Below are 22062 nucleotides of genomic sequence, written 5' to 3'. Positions count from 1 at the left end.
AGGGCCTCAGACTGCAGCTCAGTTCTGAAAATGTTCTGACCAGGCCTGTGGGGAATCCCATAGGTTGCCTACTCGAGGCAGAGGTTGCACAGTAGAGGAATTCCACACGCAATGGTGGTGGTCTGGCTCTACTGCCCCCTACTGTGCTCAGTTATTGGCTGGAAAGAGCCTGGGACACAAGTAGCCTTAGCATTAATACTGAGGTGGAGTCAAAGGTACGGAAGCAGGGCTGTCACCCAGAGCAGGTTCTCCTGGAGGGATCTGAGCAGTACCTCCCCTACCCCCACATTAAGCATTAACTTAGAACTTTCAGACATTACATTTTAAAGACATTCTTCAAAATTAAGACAAAGTTCTAAAATAAAAGGTCAATAACAGCTGAGGAGACAGTTTAAGATAGAAGAACACCAGGCTGGCAGTCAGGAGAAATGTCCTTTGCTTGTTTGCTGCTGGCCAGGTCATCCACTCCTCTGAAGCTCCATGTTTTCAGTCAGTTAAATAGGGGTAATAGAGTTGCAATTCTCTTATTTAAAGATTATAAATTCTTTAAAGATTTAAATTTAAAGATTATAAATTATAAATAAATTCTCTTATTTAAAGCTATGATACTGTTCCTTAAAGAAAAATCACTTAATGGGAAAAAAAGTTTTTATGATTTATGTCCCGTGTATTTTATTTTTAAGTAAGAGAAACAAACAAAAAAGGCACATGCAATTACAATCTTTGAACTAGGGCCCACGTGTTTGAGTTTATATTTGTTAAGTGGAATTCTGCTTTTTTAATTTTTGTAATTTGAACTCAGCATGCAGCTAGTTTTTAGTCAATTCTCCTCCAATCTTTTACGGTTGTTTTCCTATACCTGATTTGACAGCAACGCTTTAGCAACTCAGCTTTAATTAAACTGTTTAAAGTCTGTATTGAGTTTTAAGCAAGGGAGTTACATTCTATGATTTGTGCTGTTTATGTTCCATGATTCTATGATATATGATATGATGTTTTTACCACACAAAATTAGGGTTCTCTTGCCCAATGCACATTAAAAAAAACCAATTAATTATGGCATCAGCTTTTTGGGGGGAAATCAGCTTTATTCTGTGAGATTGATCTTTAGGGACACAGCAGGCATGTCCCCTCAGATCTGTCTCCCTGATTCAGGATTTGGGGTGAAATTTAAGGGGTTAGGGAGAACAGGCTGGCATGTGGAAACGCTGGTGGGACAGGTTTTCATTGGTGAGCTTCAAACATTTACAACAGGGCTCTAAACATTTATGATGAGGTTCTAAACTTTTATGATAGAATTCTAAACATTTATGATGAAGTGGGAAAGGAATTTTAACACTAGATCTTCCTGAATGGGGGACCCTTGCTTCTGATAAGAGTCCCACTTTTAAGTTCTGGTCATGTCCCTGTCCTTCGGTTCTGTGGGGAGGATAATCTTTGGTTCTACGGTCATTTCATGTCAAGATTTCTTCTTCTGTGCATCTGACTATGTGACTTTGCACATTTTCTGAAAGGCAATTCTTAATCACTCTGCTGATAAGAGATGGGGTCAGTTGAACTGGTCCTGGAGGGCCCATGCTTACAATATATATGTAATGTATTATATTTCATGTATATCTATACATAAATAATTATAAAATTAAATAAGTATAATATTCCCTCTTTGTGGCTGCAGACATAGACTCCAGTATTATGAATATTTTTCTCTCTTGGGTTTCCACCAATACGGTTGCTTTGTGATTCTCTTCACTTACCTCTTAGTTCTGTAGGACCTTGGATAAAAGGCTCCATCTCATGAGGTTTTGACACAATCTATTCTAACACGATCCCTCGATGTCCTGGAGACAGGTGGTGTTCACCTCATTCTCCAACTCTCTCCTACCCTTTGTAGCTTCTTTTGCAGTAAAGTGGGTAAAGTTCAGTAAAATGGCTAGTTTTGTCCATGGATCGTGCCCAAGAATTGTGAGTATTACTTCTGGGCTGAAACAGTCAAGGGCCAGTGTTCCTCCTCCATCTCTCTCTCTGGCTTAGAGGTCTTGTGTTGAGACGGTTGTGTCGCAGCCAGGTCAATCCTATTTTCTAAGCCAAAACACCCCCACCAACCTGCATCACATTTTGCGAGAAGGAGAAGTAAACTTTTGTGTTAAGCCATTGAGATTTCTGAAGGCTTTTTTATTGTGGTTGTTAGTGTGAATTACTTTGACTAATAAAATAGGCAACCTATTCCTCCAGTGAGCAGAGAAAGATGAGCCTAAAGAAGGTTTCATTCTGCACCTCAGTCAGAAATGAAAATACATTTCACTCCCCTAGCACTCACTGTGTGTGAGGACCTAATAACCCTCTACCCTTGCTTAACAATTTAGAATTTATGAAGAATATTCATGCAAAGCATCTACTGTGATCCTCATTAGAGAGCCAGGGGGAGAATCATATTCCCTTTTAATCAATAAGGAAAGTGCGGGGCCGGCCCCTAGCGGAGTGGGTAAGTTCCCCGGCTCCGCTTTGGTGGCCCAGGGTTTCGCTGGTTCGGGTCTTGGGAACGGACATGGCACCACTCGTCTGGCCACATTGAGGCACTGTCCCACATGTCACAACTAGAAGGACCCACAACTAATAATATACAGCTATGTGCTGGGGGGATTTGAGGAGGAAAAAAAGGAAAGTGATTGATGAGTTTAAATATTCTGGTCCATGCACCTAGCTACCAAAAGAAAGCACTCTTTATTCCACTGTAACCATATGTATACATGCATGTATGTAAAATATATAAAATATATTTTGTATATAAATATATAAAATATATAATACATATTTTATTTATTATATTATATATATTTAATTTATATATATAAAATATATGAATATATATAAAATATATATATTTTACATACATGCATGTATACATGTGTATATACATGTATAAATATATATATATACACACACACATACAAGTATGTGTGTTTTAGCAAAATGGACAATGAAATTCTAATCTCCTTCTCTCTCGATTTAATTTCTAAATCCTTTGCCTAGAATACCAATAAAAAGTGCTAATGATTTATATTCTCCATCCCACAAAATTGCTGAAAGAGAGGAAAGCTGAGGTGTTATGGGAAGAACAGAGGTCTGAGAGTCAGAAGACGTACAGGCGAGTCTCGCCTGTGAACATGATTGTTGTTCCTTGACCCCAGTCAGCTACTGTCTCTGGGTCTCAGTTTCCTTGTCTATGAAATAAAAGTGCTGGAATAAATAATCCAAATAATCCTTATGGTTTCAAATGTTATACTTTTATGTAGAAACCACAAGATGATATCTTAACAGTAGGAAAATTTTACTCCCCATTTTAAGCACAAAGATGATTATTATACTTAACATGGTTTTAAAGATGCATTGTTATAGTTAAGGAGTTGGATTGGAAGATTCAAGATATGTTTTAAATGGACTTGGAGATTATTTCAAGTCATAGTGTCTTTCAGTAGAACCACTTGAGAATGTCACTGCTTGAGCTCTAATTTTAAAGGTTATTTTCGAGGGCCATAAAGTGAAGTGCAATATAAGGCCCTTTTTATTCTCCCATCATTATAAGCCTCCTTCCCCACTATGGGCAGGGAAATTGGTGACTATATTCTTCCGGGTTGGTTTTTTTCTTTGAGAACTGGCTGGGATAGTACTGATCTACTGCACGAAATAGTTATAAGGAGTTCTTAGAAATAGGCATGAAAGCACACGTTTACACTCTCTTGGCTCGTAGCGATTTGAATAATAATTACTTGGTGAGTTTCATTAAGAATCAACTAAGTTTTCAGCACTTTCTTTCACTTGGAGGACTTGGAAAATTAATCTTCGCAGCCTGTTCTACTCATCCTCACTCTATGTTAGACGTTATGAAGTAGATAAGATTAATCTTCCTCTCTCTCAAGTTCCTCTTCCTCGGTTCTTAGCTCTTCTTGTATCTACTTTTAATATCCCACAAATCCTGTTCCCTCCCAGCTCTCTCACATCACAGGGAGCCAGGCGTTTTCTAACATACTGCTTTCCCCAATGCTCCCTTCCACATATAAAAGTCTTTTTTTGTGTGAAAGATGGATAAACATGTTTCTTCAAGTAGTAAATAATTGATATCACTTAATGATTTATTAAGGAAATGCAGTGGATCAAAAGAAAAGAAAAACAAGTTAAATCTGTATCTCTAAATAGGTAAAATTTCAGGTTTTAAATCTAATTGGGAGGGAACAGTCCTAATATTTATTGAATGCAGTGTGCACCTGACACTGCAAAAGGAGTTTTCTTGGATATTATCTTCTTTTATCTGTACAATAACCTTGTGGTTGGATATTATGCTTTTTTATATATAGCTAGAGAGCTGTGTTTGGGAAAGATTAAGCAATTTACTGAAGGTTACCACGTGGTAAGTAGCGGAACTGGGATTCCTATGCAGGTCTGTCTGACTGCAAAATCCACACTTTTTTTCTCAATCGCATTGAATCTTCGTGTTTCTGAAATGATTTTTTGAAAAAGCTTCTGAGGCTGGCCCTGTTTAAAGCTTTACTGAAATACACTTTTAACTTTTATTATTTGCCAAGTAACATTATTTAAATTTTAAAACATCTCTCACAGTTTGAACCACATATCCCCATTCAATCTGGGACTCATGAAAATGAAAACGTTCTGAAAGAAAAAGAAAAAAGAAAGAAAAGCAGAGTTTACAACACCTATAACACAAGGATGATGACTTTGCCACTTAAACCCCAGACTTATTTTTTTCTCCTCATTTAATGTAACTTTTACAAAAAGTAAATTCCAGTGAAAATAATATAGATTTATTTCCCATTTTTTGAAACTTCTCCTTTAAAGGATGAAATGAAAGCTTTATTATTTTTATTTTACTTTTAGGACATGCTGGGCTATTTCATTTTGTATTTTTAGCTTTACAGGGGTTGTGGCACAAGAGTCTACACTAGATAGAGTTTGGGACGGGGTAAGCTGACCAACTGGATCCACTACACTTCCATGTTTATGGCTTTAGAATATCTTTTTCTTGAGCTCAAACCTAGAGGAAATCTGAGAGAGGACCAGAAAATTTAGCAGTGAGTTGAGAACATACATTCAATATAGAAAACTTCCCAATTCTTTTTACCAAGGTAATACTAATTGACATCACAAAAAGGGGAGAAATGGAACAAAATCATCTGTGAATACAGAATCAAAAATCCTAAGTAAAATGTCAGCAAGCAGAATCTGGCATGACATTAAGAATAACATATATGACCAAATGGAGCTTTTTTCTTGAATATGAAGATAGTTTAAAATTTAAAAATCTATGCATAATTTTTCATTTTAACAAGTGCTAGTCTGTTACTGTTAAATTAAAAGTCTCAATAAGTGCTAAGAAATTTAGAAAACAAGGACGGATACATTTGGAAAAAAATTGTTTAACTTAGTAACAACAGACTAAAAGGAATTTTCAATTCTCCACGGATTGTTATTTCAATTCTTCACCTCAAAGTGATCCTAAAGATTACCTAGAAGTATGAATTTTTAACAACAGTCAATAAAAAGTTGAAAAAAATTCAAATCCTTGCAGAAAGATTTACTCTTCCAGATATCGAGATGTCTTATAAAATTACAGTACATAAAATATTGTGATACTGTTGAAGAAACAAATATTTCAATGTGGTAGATTACAGAATGCCAAAATAGAATATTTTTTTAATTAGTGGTTATTCAGTATAGTATTTTGTAACGAATATTGGGGCAAAACTGTCCAAAAGTTGAACTGTTACAAATCTCCTGACAGAATTAACTAATTAAATATAAAAATACATCCATATAACTATTAGAGGAAAATTTAGTTGATTATTTCTACAATACTGTAGGAGGAAATTATTTTTAAAGAATCTCTCGAAAGCTGTAAATTGTCAAGGAAACAATTGCTAAATTAAAATATATTAAGAGTAAAAATCTCTGTTGAGCAATTTTAGTCCAAAAGATGTCAATGATGTATTTTAAGTGAAAAAGTCACTTAACAGAGCAGTGTGAATTATAGGAGTATTCCACTCATATGTGTGGGCATGTCTCAGTGTGGGTAGATTCAGATGTCTACAGAAAAATTACTGAGATCTTATTTTATATTAAGGTAAAACTTTACATTGATATAAAATCTTACACCATTTTATATAATGTAAAATTCTAAATTAATGTAAAACATCTTATGTTTTCTTGTATTCATGTGAAATTATTTTATGTCAATGCAAAAACAGTTTTAAGGCCTTCCTCTGTGAAACCATTCCTATTACCCACACTTCACCCAACTCAGATCATTCTACATCTCCAAGTGTTTCTTATTACATTTAGTGTAAGCCTTACTGTTGCCTCTCAACATGCCAAAACCTACATTTCTCTATTAGATTTTAAGCTGCTTATAAGAACATACTATATACGTTTTTGTCATGTTAATAGTTTCTAGTACATAACATACTATACAATGTAGGTGTTCAACAAATGTTTGTTAAATTGACTTAGTAATCAAAAATATTAACTTTAGGTGGTATCTTTCTATGTACTACAACCAATATCAGGCTAAGGTCATTTCCAGGGAAAATTAGAATGTAACAAAATTTGTTAGTATATATAGTCCTATTATGAGGGTAATTTTTCAACCTAGAAAACCAGTGTCATTATTTAAAATGTTTAGTATAACTGGAACCCTGCTGAAAAGTGTAAGATTATGAAATTCACACAGAGTTTTGTAGATGTGGCCATTTAATTCATTTATCAAATATTAACTAAACATCTAAAAACTTCCAGGTGCCACATTAAGCCCTGGGGACTCAAGGATTAACACAGCATGATACCTAACCTTAAGAAGCTTACAGCTTTTTGGGCAAGACACAACGTTCATCAAAGATCACAGAACAGTGTACCGGGGCCAGAAATGAGAGATTAATGCAATGCCAAGGGGTACTTACGAGGGATGTGAATCCAGCCTGGAGGCCTTCCTGGAGTGGAGTGGTGTTGACGTGAAAGTGGGCATACTTGCTTTGCCAACGGTAAGTACCATGTGAATATAGTCTAGTATCATTGACAAACATTTTTTGCTGAAGAGATCTGCTTCTGGAAAAAGACAGTGTAATGCTTTCGAGTGAAAAATGATAATTTGCTAAGACTTGTATTGCTTTTTCCTTGAATACAACTGCTAGAACACTAGTGGCTAGTTGGGAAACTGGGAGTGGCAAGCAGTATTAAGAGATCATCCAGAAAAACAGAAACAGAAAAAATTACTGGTGTATTTGGAATAGAACTTAACTTTAAATCACCTGGCCCTGAGCTACACATCATAGATATTAAATACTATGCATTCAATGACAGTCACAAACTTGGTTGTTGTCTAAATAGTATTAAGACCTTAATTCCATGCACATTAACACAAAGTTCAATTGATACAAGCTTAAAGCTATGCATAACTAACTTAATCTGTGGACTTACCAAATCAAAAAAACAAAGATTACAAAGCTAATATAGTTAAAATCAACAAAATCCAGGGGCTGGCCCCTGGCCGAGTGGTTAAGTTTGCGTGCTCTGCTTCGGCAGCCCAGGGTTTCAACTGTTCAGATCCCAGGCACAAACATGGCACCACACATCAGGCCATGCTGAAGTGGCGTCCCACGTAGCACAACCAGAGGCACTCACAACTAGAGTATACAACTACGTACTGGGGGGCTTTGGGGAAAAGAAGGAGAAGGGAAAGGAGAAGAAGAAGATTGGCAACAGATGTTAGCTCAGGTGCCAATCTTTAAAAAAACAGAAAAAATCCATATGTTGTAATGGTTGTTCTTGTTCTTTTTAAAATAAATAGCTGAGATTGGTTTTAATGATATAAAAACAGCACTTCCGGTCCAGTTCCATGCTTGAGCAATTCTGAACTTTGAGTTAAACAATACTAATGTTGAGAATGGCTATTCATAAAAGTGTTCTTACAACCTGGTATGAATGACCTCAACCAGGATTCATCTTTAGTCAGAATTCTACCAATGAGCTGCAGAATGCCAAATTAAATATAGTGTCAATTGATAAATCTTTAAACCTAACTTGTTCACATAAAGGTGAGGTCAGCATTGCTGCATTATTGAAATGTTCATTAAAAATCCATTTATGTCAATTTCTAATGCAATTTGGAACATAAAAGTTTTTTGTTCCATATTAACAATTCCACTAACTGCAAATAAACATAGAATATGTTTTCCTCTAGTTTAGGTTTAATTTTTTAGTTTGCCATGTTAGTACCATCCTTATTGTATAACACAATCTTTCTACCACATTTTTCTCTCTTAAAGCTACGTTGAAATATTTGATTTCTGCAGTGTGCTGTGAGCTCATGCGCCTTTGACATGGTGCTAATAGGATGATTTTTTTTTTAAAAATGCAAGCCCAAATATAGGCACAGAAATTGTAGGGTGGTACTTAAATATACCGTGTTAACTAAATATATGCTTATATTAATATTTTATGTTGAACATCAAAATGAGAACTCAAATATAAAATTTATCATAAACAACTCCTCAACCTTTGATAATGTTCAACAGAAAAGCATAAACTTCTATTGGGGAATAAGAAATTAAGAATCTAAAGGAATAGTTTATAAACTTATTTTTATCCCTGGAAATATAATTCAACCAAATTTTGATGTGGATATCCCAAATATAAACAGATGCCACTCTCCCAACCCACGTATATTAGTTTCCATTCAAAATTTCCCTAGAGAGTAAAAGAGAAAGTGGAAAGACATGAAGAATATAAAAAACTATGTACCAGGACTTCGTTCTTCATTATTAATCTTTTTCATGTAGTCAATATATTCTGAAAAAAACTGATATGGATTTGGAAACACCTTACCTTTCAGACCAGTATAGAGGAGGGCATTTTTGTCAATCATAGAATCAATGGAAAGTGTAATTGATTTGAAATTTAAAGCAGTAGTTCTGGCTCATTATTTGACTAGAGAGAGCCTAGGTTCTACTCACACCAGCAAAGCACTCCTCTGTAACTGTAAGCATTACTGGACAAAGGAATAGAAAGCTGATTGTTAGGTGGTCAGCAGAATCACAGGCTATCAGCCATTAGCAGTTTAGGCCGATGTGATGTGTATTGATAATGGTGTTATTATCTGAGTGAGTATAGTGACAGAACAAGCACCAAAGAAAATTCTTTTACTGAATCACCTTGCCTCATCATGGTAATATGAAGTATTTGATAACCAGGTCATTAACTACTGGTATGAAATGCTTTCGTTAAATCTCTAGCATGAGTCCAAATTCCTCTTAAAATTCACATGGGAAATTTTCTCTTTGGATACCCGAAAGTTTTTTTCATCATTCTTCTCTAAAAGTGTCTTTTGTTTGACTTTATTTTTTAAATTATTTTAAATTTATAATAAAATGTTTAGATGTACAAATAGGAAAAAAGAATAATATAATAAATATCTGTGTACTTACCACATGGCTTAAGAATAAATTATGAATAGATTTGAAACCCATAGTGCATCCCTTCCTGAATACATGCTTCTCCCTTTCTACCAGAGAAAATTGTGATCTTGTTTCATATTGTTCCTGTGAATCTCTTTATAATTTTATTACATATATTTCTGTATTACGGTTCTCCAGAGAAACAGAACAAATAGTATATATGTAAAGAGAAAGAGAGAAAGATTTACTATAAAAGAAGAATTGACTTACATGATTGTGGGGGCTAGTAAGTCTGAAATCCGTAGGGCAGGGTGGCAGACTAGGGTTCAGATCAGAGTTGATGCTATAATCTTGACTCTAAAGGCTGAAAATTTAGAATTTCTACGTTGCAGTCTGGAGACATCATTTGTTCTTCTTCAGGAAACCTCAGCCCTTGCTCTTCAGGCCTTGAACTGACTGGGTGAGGTTCACCCATCCACCCACGTTATGGAGGGTAATCTGCTTTATTTAAAGTCAAATGATTGTAAACATTAATTGCATCTAAAAATGCCTTTTCAGCTATATCTGGACTAGTGTTTGACCAAAGAGCTGGTCATCAGAGTCTAGCCAAGTAGACATAAAATTAACCATCACAGCTTCTATCCTTAAAATATATATAGTGTTATTTTGCATATTTTAAACTTTATATAATTGGTATAAAATATTAGATGTTGACTTGCCATTGGCTTTTTTCCTCTCACATTTATGTATGAAATCTATCCATGTGACTACAGGTGGCTAGAGTTTGATCATTTTTAAGGCAATATAGAATTTTGATGTATCATTTATACTTTCTTCTGGTGATGGACAGCTGAGTCGTTTCCAATTGTTTGCAACTATAAACACCGCTGCTATAAATATCCCTGCTCATGTATCCCAATGCACATGTACTAGAGTTTCTAAGAATGAAATGGAATTATTGTTTTAGGGGATACACACTATTAATCTTTACTAGATGTTGCCAAATTGTATTCTAACAAGTTTGAACAGATCTATAATCCTACTCCAGAACTTTTGGGCCAGCTGTTCTTTGGAATTCATAATGTTTAGATTTTAGGAGGGTAACATGATTACTCCCATATAGCATGAAACAACCCAGTAGACACTACAACAGCATCCCATAAACAATATGTTAGTATTTTTGCAGTGAAAGGTATAAATAATGACAGTAAGTAGGATTAAGACTATAAAGAGCTTCACTTCAGTGAAGATCAGATTTTGCTTCCAAATCAGGTTGGGTCATGTTGGTTTTTACTGTAATGTGAACAATGAAAAATTCTCATTTTTCAGAATATGTTTTAACTTGGGATTGTAAATAAAGGTTCCATTTGTTCCACATCATTGCCTACATTTCTTGTTATCAGAATTTTTGCTATTTGTGCCAGTCCAGTATAGACGAAATGTTTGAAAGTATGGTTTACACTGGCATGTCCTTGACAAGGTTTAGCATCTTTTCTTGCATTTCCTGGCCATTTGGGTTTTCTCATTTGTGAATTGCTTGTTTGTAGTTTTTGCTATAATTTTTATTGTTTTGTTTGTTTTATTAAAAAGTTGGCTTATAGGAGTTTTATATATATTCTTATATTAAACCTTTGCTGTGCACATTACAAATATCTTCTTCCAGTCATCGGCTTGCCTTTTCACTTTTAATGGTGGGTGGGTGTGTGTGTGTGTGTATGAGTGTGAAATTTATTTAAGAAATACTTTCCTACTCTGAGATCACTAAGGTATACTCAATTCTTTTAAAAATTTTAAATTTTGCTTCTCAGACTTATGTCTTTAATTCTCACAGAATTGACATTTAAATGACTTATGAGGAAGTTATACAATTCCATTGTATTCCATGTGGATAGCCAGTTGCCCTAGAACCAAATATTGAATATCCCTTCTTTTCCCCTTGGTTTTTAATGCCATTTTTGTCATATCTATGTTTAGTTCCATTTCTGCACTTTCTGTTTTGTTCCATTGGTTTTTATCTTGAAACGATATTAGATTGTCTCAGCAAAGTGCTAACACAAGTCTTGCTATCTAGAAAGGTGTGTCTGCGTAGTAATGTTAGCTAGTCTCTTTCTTTTATACTTCAATGTAATTATAGAATCAGCTTAAGTTACACTTTAAAAAAATACATAAAAAATACATAAAAAAATACATAAATAGACATAAAAAAATACATAAATACTCTGTTGAGATTTTGAATTGCCTAAATTAGTTTGTGAAGAATTTACATTTTCACTATAATAAATCTTCCTTTTCATGAATATTTATTTATTTAGACCTTGTTTATTTAGTTCTCCATTTATTTAGGTCTTCTTTAATGCTTTTCAATACAGTTTTATAATTTTTATCATAAAAATGTTGCATATGTTTTGTTATTATTGTGTGTTTGGGATTTTGTTGCTACTAAATATATTTTTGTAATTAAAGTCTTTGAACTGATCTTCTTTCCAAAACTACAAACGTAAAACTTTAGAATAAAACATAAGAAAAACATTCTCCTATTATTTGGTTTGGCAAAGAGTCCTTAGATGCTTGTGATAGTTAACTTTATGGTCAACTTGGCTGGGCCACAGTGCCCAGATATTTGGTCAAACATTATTCTAGATGTTTCTCTGATGGCGTTTTGGATGAGAGTGTCATTTAAATGGGTGGGCTTTGAGTAAAGCAGATGGCTCCCCATCATGTGAGTCAGGTTCACCCAGTCAGTTGAGGGTCTTAATAGAACAAAAGACTGACCTGTCCCAAGCAAGAGGGAATTCTGCCAGCAGATGGCCTTGCCTGAGCTGCTCTTTTTCAGACTTGAGCTGCTCTTTTTTGTTTCTCTAGCCTGACAGACCATCCTGCAGATTTTGGACTTGCCAGCCTCCGTAATTGCATGAGCCAATTTTGTAAAATAAATCTCTCTTTCCCTCTATATTTGCACACCTATTGGTTCTGTTTCTCTGAAGAACTCTGACTAATACAATGCTACTCCAAAAGCACAATTCATAAAAGAAAAAAGATAAATTGTACTGTGTCAAAGTTAAAAATTTTTGTTCTGCAAAAGACACTGTCAAGAGAATGAAAAGTCAAATCAAAGAACGGGAGAATATGTTTGGAAATTGTATATCTGACAGGAGTTTTATCAAGAACATGTAAATTGTTCTCAAAACTAAACAGTTGAATAACCAACAACACAATTTTTAAAATGGGCAAAAGATTTGAATATACATTTCATCCAAGGACATAAATGATGGCAATTACACACATGAAAAGATGCACAACGTTGCTGCTCATTAGGGAGATGAATAGCAATGTTGTGCCTTTTAATAATAATGGGATACCACTACATACCTATAAGAATGCTGGGGGAAAACCTGACACAACTAAGTGCTGACAAAGATATAGAGCAACTTGAACTCCTCAACATTGCTGGTGAAAATATAAAACATTGCAGCTACTTTGGAAAACAGTATGGCAATTTCTTTTATAGTTAACCATGCACTTATTATACTACCCAGCAATTAAACTCCTAAGCATTTACTCAAAAGAAGTGAAAACTTAAGTTCACACAAAAACCTGTATGTGAATGTTTATAGCAACTTTATTCAAAATCACCAAAAACTGGAAACAACCCAAATATCTTTTGACCAATGAATGGAAAAATAAACAGGTAAAGCTACCCAAAGTAATAAAAAGGACTCAACTACAGACGCATGCAACCACGTGAATAAATCGCATTTGCTCTTTGGTAAACAAAAGTTGCCAGAACTCAAAGTCTGATTCTGTATGATTTTACTTATAAGATATTCAGAAATGACAAAACTGCTGGGAAAGAGGACAGATCAGTGGCTGCAGAGGTTGGAATCGGAGTGAGGGATTGACTAAAAAGGGGCAGCACAAGGGAAATTTTTAATGTGAAGAAACTGTTCCGTATCATGATTATGTTGGTAGATGCACGACTCTGTAAAAATTCACCAAATGGTGCACCACAAAGACTGAATGTGCTGTATGCCATTAAAAAACTAAATTATAAAAAATGCCCTTGCAATATTTTTATTCAGCTTCCCGTTCCCAGCCTTTGTGTAGGTGTCGAGTTAAAACTCTCATTTCTGGTTCCTACATGAGGAGCCTTATGATAGTTGATATATTATAGATATATTCCCAAGGAAAAAAGTTGAGATAAGAGAAACTAATTAAAAATGCTAATACTCACTTTGTGTCAAGTACAATATTATGCATTTTATATCCATCACACCATTGAGTCTTCACAACAAGCCTACAAAGTAAGTTGTCATCACACAGATACTTACTGTATGTTGGGAGTAGGAAACTGAGGCTTGAAAAGGCTGATGAGGTAAATGTGGATTCAGCATTTCTGCAATCTCCATTACATTTTTATAAGGCACTTACTTATTATTAATCAGGGTTCTTGTGATGTGTAGATGCAGATGAGGTATTTTGATTGTTATTTTGTTGTTGTTCCCTTCTGTCCCAAGGTGACTGTGTGGCATATAAGACAAGCGGCCTTGATGAGAGGATGTTGCTTAGTAGAAGACCCTCCCTTCAGGAAATTCTTTGTCTTCACAGGAGCTTGCTGGGCAGGTGTCAGCAGTATATCCAGAGCCACATCATAACTAAAGTGGCATATTGTTAACAAAATAATGGTTGCTCCCTTTTTGATATTTCTTGCAATGTCTCAGAGCCATCAAATGTATAATCATCAAAAAGTTCATCAAATTGTTTTTCTGTGAAGAACAGGCTAGTCTTTCCCCCGTTCTTTGAATATGTGTTGACAAATGCCCAGGCAAATGAAAAATAACTCTTAGAGAAAACCTGAGTCATTAAGTTGTCTAAATAATCATTCACTTTGCAAGCTGTGCACCTTGTGTTATTGTCAATATTTAGTATGTACTGAACACTGCATACAAAGCTTTCTGTGAAACTGTGTGAATACAGGGTTTCTGGGATAATGTAGTTTTGTTGAAGTGGGTACTCAAGTCCATTTTGTGCCATGTGTGTAGGTAGAAAACTGGATTAGGGATGGCGGGAAGGCCCTGTTAGCAGCAAGACCTGGGGGTAGAGCTCAGAAACACAGAGGAGCCAAAGGCAGACCCTCTTAGACAGGCCTAAAACCAAACCTCACAAATATAAAAAGATGTGCTGCTTAGTCTAGAATGAGGGAAACAGGAACTCAGAGGGCCGAGGGCCATGGAAGTTGGAAAGGGAGGCAAGAGAAAGTCACTAGGCATCAGCCCCAAAGAAACAATAGTTGATGCAACCTTTAGCATTAGCCTTAACGCATCTGTCATCAAGGCAGGACACTGTTTCTGACCAAGACAACGCAAAACTCAAGTATGCGAGCAGGCAGGAAACGTCAGTTGACTGGAGAGAGAAATGTACTTGGGTAGAAAAGAGGCAAATCTAGGCAGTCTGCTATGATTGTTCAGAAATTTACACTTATGATTTTGAATTAAGAACTTAATGTAACTGTCTTCACTTAGACTTGGAGGTTTTTGTTTTGCTTTGTCTTCTTTTTGGCAATATGATCAAGAGGGGATTATCTACCCAAACTAGAGTCAATTTTAAAACTAACAAGAGCACCCATTAACCTGATCTGATTTACCTGAAGCCAGTGCTAAGTTTTATCCTTATTTTATGCTAGTTAAATGAGTCACTTCCCTTTACTCCGACAGCCAGCTGATGTAAGCAGGATAATCCATTTGGATATTAACCCGTTTACGGTTTTTCCTTAATTTCTTCTCCTCCCATTCAAGCACATAGCCAGGCCCATGTATCCATTGCCGTAGATAATTTCACAGGAGAAGCAGATAACAGCCCTTCCTTTGTTCAGTAAATGTCAAACCTGTTGAAGAGACTATGGATGGAGAATGAAAAGGGAGAGAATTCCTAGAAATCAGTTAACGCTGATATTTGTGGATGCTTGTGCTCTGCTCTATGGTAATGCCCTGAGGAGAAGGCAAGACCTCAAAGGGTATGGAAGCGTGTTGCATGTGGGGAGGGTGGACACTGGACAGAAGCATAGGCCTCTGCAAAGATGCCCATGCCCCAGGAATAGCTCAGCAGTGTCAGAAGTGGAGACCTGCCAGTTATAGAAAATGAGGACAGCAGCGGCCATCGTAGTGCAGGTAGAGACTGAAGGTCCCGCCCAGATTTCAGAAGTGACATAACCTTCCCAGTGTCTGGGGCCATCTAGGAAGGGCCGTGACATTGATTAGAATAGAATTTCCTTCCAGAGTGCAGAGGAGTAAATCAGGGAGGTGTTTGGAGGCAGTTTTATGTGGATCTAAAGAGAATTTTAAAAGTGTTTTTGTTTCTTACACTTCAGAGCTTGCAAATTAATATTTGCTCATGGTATGTGCTTGATAATAATACTTTACATATTAAGTCAACAGGGCTCATCTGACACAGAGCTTCAAGGGTCCCACAAGATTCTTGCTTAGATTGAGTTGGTATTTTCAAACACATGGGAATATACTGATCTTTAATATATTTATAGGCTTGTAGAATTTTAGGAAGAAAAACAAACAAAAGATCATTTAAGCCAAACTTGTTATTTTTTTTTCAGATTAAAAAGAAGCTGAAATCCAAAGTCATAAACTGACCTGTAAAATCACGCAGTTGAGAGGTGAAGTTGGGACCAGAGCTCACAGCTCCAGGAACACAGCCACAGCATCACCTGCTTCCCACATTGCACTCATAAAGCACCCAAGCCAGTCTGAGGTCTACTTCAAAAAGTGAGAAATTGAGAAGAGGAAACGTCCCCCTTCATTTAGGGCAAATTTGTCTAGTTACTGCTGCTGCATTCAGAAAATCGTATTCTTTCAGTAGCTCGTCTGCAGAATGGTATTGTTCTTCACGGTGAGCCAACATTTCATGGATGACAAATTTCATCAATCCTTTTGTGGGGGCTGAGGTGAGAAATCCTGCTAAGAAAAAGAAGGAATGCATTGTTTTTACAAAGCATTCTGTAAGAGAGACCTTGGAACACCAGTTAGTGTCATTTCTGGGCCCATATAGCTGAGTGGACAGTGTAATGCCGAGAGAAAGAGACTCTCCCCATCCATGCACGACTCTGTGCAGGGGAGACTGAAGAGAACACTCTGTGCATCTGGCATTTGAGACACTGAGCATCTCAGCAGCAATGAAGTGGGGTGTGGGCCTTGGGAAACGGAGACCCGGCCTTTGGCAGGGACTCCAGACGTCTCAGGGAAGACAGCAGGATCTGAGACAGTGGTGAGACCTCCCTCAAGTGAGAGCAGCTGCAGAGGTTTCATCCTCATTCCTTGAGAGAGTGACAAGGATGGGCACCATGAGGGAGCAGAGGGGACTTAGCAAGTGCATGAGTAACACCTTCTTATGACCCTCAGTGATAACTGAGGGTGAGCGGCAGAGTATGCAATTTGTACGAGGCTGAAATCCCAGCAATTTCTCTGATGGAGGGCTAGCTTCACAGAGTGAAAAATTGTTAACACGATCCAGTGTTTACCCATGGGCTGCTGTGGCTTAGAGACTGTCAAAATAAGGCAAAATGAATACCAGGCTTGAAAATTTCCCAAGCAGACAAGACCGTTTAAGCCACGCCAGCAAAACTAAATCTAGCATATTTCATGAACATAAGTGAAATTTCATTTAGGTTATTTCTTGCAAATGTATCGGATAATCATAAAAGAAACTTAAGTCATCTTCCTAAAATGGTATAAAGTTATCACTTTTCACCAATCTCTGCTGTCTAGAAACCCTCCTGGTAATAATCTATCGTTGGAAAGGTTAAACCCATTCCTCATTTTCACCTTATAAGTCATCCTGAACCAACATGCCTCTGAGCTTGATATCAGTGTTGGATTTGAAGATGCCCAGTTCATGAACTGTTCTTTTGTGCACAATAAACTCTTACTAAATACTGCTTTACTGACCTGGTTTTATTTCTACTGTTTCTGGATTTTTGGCAGGACAACAGGGTTAGACTGGAGCAATCCTTCAGTGTTTGTCATAGTTACGTAACCTGCATTGTTCTCTCCTCCTCTGCTGTCACCCTCCTCTCCTCCTGTCTCAAACTCTTTTTCCAAAGGCTAGTCTGAACCCCAATTCTGACAACTATTGTGAAATGCATGCTGTCCAGTCTCATCCTCAATGACATTTTTGATTTCCACCACTCAGTTTTAATTGATCCTGTGTGGCCTTGTCTTATTAGTCATCTTTTCATGAGTATCTAATTTTCCCCTCCTAGGCTCTAACCTTATGGTTTTCATTTCTGAATAACCACCAAACATTCAATAAAGCAATTTAAAACTTGTCAAGTTTTAATAAATCTTTATTTATGGACTTATTGACATTAAATGTAAGAGTGTGTTAAACATTTTATATCTCTATAATTTAAACAAAAGTATAGCAATAATACAACTCTATAAAGTAGCTGTTTCCCCTCTTGTGGGTTTCATAAATAGAAAAATTCATAGACTTTTGTACCGGTAATTAAAAGATTTCCTGCAGTAGATTCTCACCTCATTCAAAACTGATATGTTGTAATAGCAATAATCACCTAGAACACATGACAAGAGGTTTTCAGTTTTTATATTTTGCTTTTTACGTGCTCCTAAATAACTCTTAGTTAAAAAAAAAAAAAAACAGTAGGTAGACAGTGATGTTATGCAGATAAGCTATAGACAATAATTTGATATTCTAAAATTTAACAGCTGATTTAAAATTTAACAGTTTTTAAAATTAGATTACAAATTAAAAAGCAGTCAAAACTCCGCATTAGACACTTTCTTTAAAATGTGAACTAGTTATGTTTGTTTATTTCAAACTTAATAATCACAATTTGTTTGATTATTTTCCTTTTGAAAAAGATTTCCTGAGGATTCTTAAAAACGTGACTTCCCAGACACTTTTATAATCTAAATCAGCCAAATGCAATCCACTCAAGAATAAAGAAAGAAACAATGTATTGAAAAGCTCAGAATGCCTCCAAGCTTTTCACACCATTGCAGAACATTTAGGGCTGGTCCTCATCTAGCCCCTGCCCACCCTTCAGCCCCAGGGTTGGTCCTTCCTCCCATCGCACCTTATGCTCTTGCCATTCCCGGAAGGTGCCCAAGCTTTCATGCCCTGGCCCTTGTGTTTGCCTCTTCATCTGTGGAGAGCTCCCTGTCACTCTCTGCATAGATCCAACTCAAGCGAACGGTCCCTCTGCCCAATGGGTTTCTCTCTTAGCTCTTGGTGTACCTGCCTCATCCTCGTTCTATTGTCTCAGCTCAAACGTCACAGCCACCCAGAGATCTTCCCTGACCATCTTGCCCAACGTGGCTTCCCTAATTTCACCCTCTATCTCAATGCCCAATTATTCTCTGCATGGTAATAACAAATTTGAATTTTCCTGTCTATTTATTTATTTATGTGTTTATTGTCAGATTCCCCATGTAAATATTAGCTCTTTGAGGGTAAACATGTTGCTTGTCTTGCTCAGCCTTCTGTATTCCTAAATTCTCTTGATTCCTGTCACATATGCTGCCCTCATAAGTAGAGGAATGGGTTTTGAAACGTTCAACACAACCCAACGTAAAAAAGAGCAGGTTGGTGTCAAGGTGAGTAGCATGAGACCTTTGAGACATTCTGGAATCTGAGAAGCTGAAGTACAGCCATCAGTGGAGACTTTGCGTTTGACTTTCCTACTGAGAATGCCATGAGATATGGAGTGGGCGACTTAATTTGGATGATATATTTGAGATACTCTTAAGCTTTAAAACTCTATGGCCCTGTGATTTATCTACTCTGCTTTGTATTCTAGTTGTTAAATTGTGCTCTTTCCCTAAACTAGTCAATAGCTTACACTTAATTTTCTTTTCTTTTTTTTCAGCATCAGCTGCCTGACCTCAGTCCAGCAACTTAACTTTTTTGGTGTTTCTGTGTGTGTCAATTTCTTCACTTATACATTGAGAAGGCAATATGAGAGAGAGATCACTAAAATTTCTTTGGGAGTTTTGTTTTTCATTTGTTTGTTTTGCTTTTGTGTATAGAAGGATATGAAGGAAAAACCAAGGGAAAGAGAGAGAACAGACACCAGAAACCTATGTCGGGGAGGGTTTTCTACAGAGCTGCTGCTAGCAAGCACAGTGCTACTTGCCAATGATTGAAGCCAACTTCCTTCTACTACCTGCAGGTAGAAAAGTGCACTTTTCTTGCCTCACCTGCAGCACAATAATTCAGTAAGTTTCCAAGTGTCATTAGCTGGTAGCTTATGAAATTAGACAATTGGCACAGTGCTTTCCACGCCATCAGTTTAAGTAAATGTTTACAAAGATAGTCTTTAAAATAAAAGCTTTAACTATAGTTTTTATTTCCCAGAGTGATAAAGCTCTGAAACAATAGCACAGGGAGAGGCAGCTCAAGTGCTAGAGGAGTAGGCATGTTACTAGAGTTTTAGGATTTTCCACTGTCTTGTCATCGATCGTTTTAGAATCCCATTTTCCTCTTCCCCTTAAATCTTGCCAAATACTAGTTGTCCCCATTTCTCTCTGTTTTCAGCCGGTGACCTGATGGAGATGGGTTACTCTAAGCAGCACCCAGCTTTAGGAGCACACACCTCGATGTTCACTTGGAAGGTCAATCAACAGAAAGCCAAGCACTACATTTGCTGAAAGGGCTGCTGGCAGGTGGCACCAACTGCACATGTCTCAATGTGTCCTGAGCTAAGTGACTGTGTGCCCCAGGGTCTAGCCCTATCCTAGGATAAAAGTCAGGGCTCACCTGATCAAATTCACTTGATTGAGAAGTAACCACACTGAGAGAGTAAAAGTAGTCAGGGCTTGTTGAAGGCAGTGATTAACAGTTGCCTGGACGTATATCCGAGCTCTGCCACCTACTATCTGACTTTTGAGCGTTTATTTAACCTCTTTGTTCCTCATCCATAAAACTCGTGCAATATAGTACCACGCACTGTAATAAGTATTTTTCACCCATTTTCTATTTAAGAAATCATCCTTCTAAACGGGAATGTTTGAGCAAGCACACGGCTTTGGGATGGACTTGCTTCGAACCAACGAAACCCTGGGCCGCCTGCAGCGGAGCGCGCGAACTTAACCAGTTGGCCACGAGGCCAGCCCCAACAGGGTTACCTTCTGAGACAGAAGAGCCTGGTGGAAACGAAAAGCTCTTCCACAACCCATTAATGAAATAAAAATTATGCCACCACTAATTATCTTCTTTAAGCATTTTATAAATATCAGAGTGTCTAGCTCCTGTAAATATAATTTGTAAGTTTGAGGCATATGTGAAGAACTTTCTTAAACTTGTTGACTGACAATCTGACTTGTCAGAAATAAGAGGCAGGAGGGGATGAATGAGATGGGAGGAGACGTTTTGGTTTTCCAAGCTCTCTTACTCTCATTTAAGAGGCAATATCAACATGTTATCATGTGACAATAACGAAAAGATAAATAACATTGTTATTAATTATTTCAAGTGGCCTTCTAGAAATGAGCAATTTATACTAAAATTTTAAATGCAGAAATAAGCTAATGAAATGTATGATCATTTTTACATTATTTCTTTGAATTATCTCCTTTGAGAACACCATTAGTTTCAGTTCTTCAAGATTTACCAGATAGAAATAGCGTGAAAGTCAAAATTATAATTTAGGTACTTTTAGGAATTTGTTAAACATTTTATGGTCTTTGTGTTCTATTTATGCCATTTCACCTGTGAATGGACTCTCTTTAGTTTAGTTCGGTTGGTTTGAATTACGCGAGTCTGGTTTAGTTTGGGAAGACTTTTGTTTGGTTCAATTTTGCTATTGGGCCTCCGTTATTAAAGTCTAATAGTAAAAAAGTAAATTGTCATCCAGCATATCCAATATATTTATAAACTTTGTGCACATACTAGTATAATAGGTCAGTGCTACATCCAAGAAAGGCAAAATTCCTTGTTTGCTATGGTTTTAAAATAGGTCTTAACACAAATAAATGTATTTCTCGATATTTAATTAAATTTTTATGGAATATCTTAGAGGTGAGCTAGTGAAATTCAGGAGGATCATTTTGAATTAGGTGTTCCTCTTTTTACTCCAAATAAAGATACTTCTCCTTTTAACTAGTACCCTACATCAATCATTACTTAGAAGTGTCATCATCATCACCATGTCACCAAGCAACAATTTTTTGAGCAATTACTATGTACCAGGCACTATGTTTAGTATTTTTCAAATATTATCTGATTTAACACTTACAGCAAACTTAGTATATATTAAGTACCATTATTTCAAGAAATTAAGTAACTTGACCAAAGTTTCACAGTTACTAAATAGAGAAGCAAGGCCTTGTATTTGGGTGGATTTGACCATAAAGTTACCAAACTTAGCTACTAAGTTTGCCAGCACATATTTTATTCTTATTCTGCTAAAAACATCTATTAAAATGAGCATGCTCAATACTAAATTCAATACATATAAAATCTTTTCCTTATTACTTGTGTTTGCTGCCTCTCCTTTCTCTTCCTTTCTTTCTCATTTTCTCTATTTTGACTTTTTGTGAACAACAGGGTCATTAAATTTATCAGTATATTCCATATT

At 36.4% G+C, this 22062-nt stretch overlaps 1 long non-coding RNA gene across 1 annotated transcript; it reads left to right on the top strand.

The window, feature by feature from the left end:
• The first annotated feature begins 1334 nt into the window (after positions 1-1334).
• Positions 1335-17400, top strand: LOC139076951 (uncharacterized). The gene is made up of 3 exons (XR_011529041.1): positions 1335-1548; positions 6805-7046; positions 16063-17400. It is a non-coding gene; the product is annotated as an uncharacterized lncRNA (long non-coding RNA).
• The last annotated feature ends 4662 nt before the right edge of the window (positions 17401-22062 follow it).

Source organism: Equus przewalskii, chromosome 18 (assembly GCF_037783145.1).
Source record: "Equus przewalskii isolate Varuska chromosome 18, EquPr2, whole genome shotgun sequence".
NCBI classification, from domain to species: domain Eukaryota; kingdom Metazoa; phylum Chordata; class Mammalia; order Perissodactyla; family Equidae; genus Equus; species Equus przewalskii.
The sequence above is the reverse complement of the archived record's forward strand: the minus strand, read 5'-3'. Positions and strand labels throughout refer to the sequence as shown.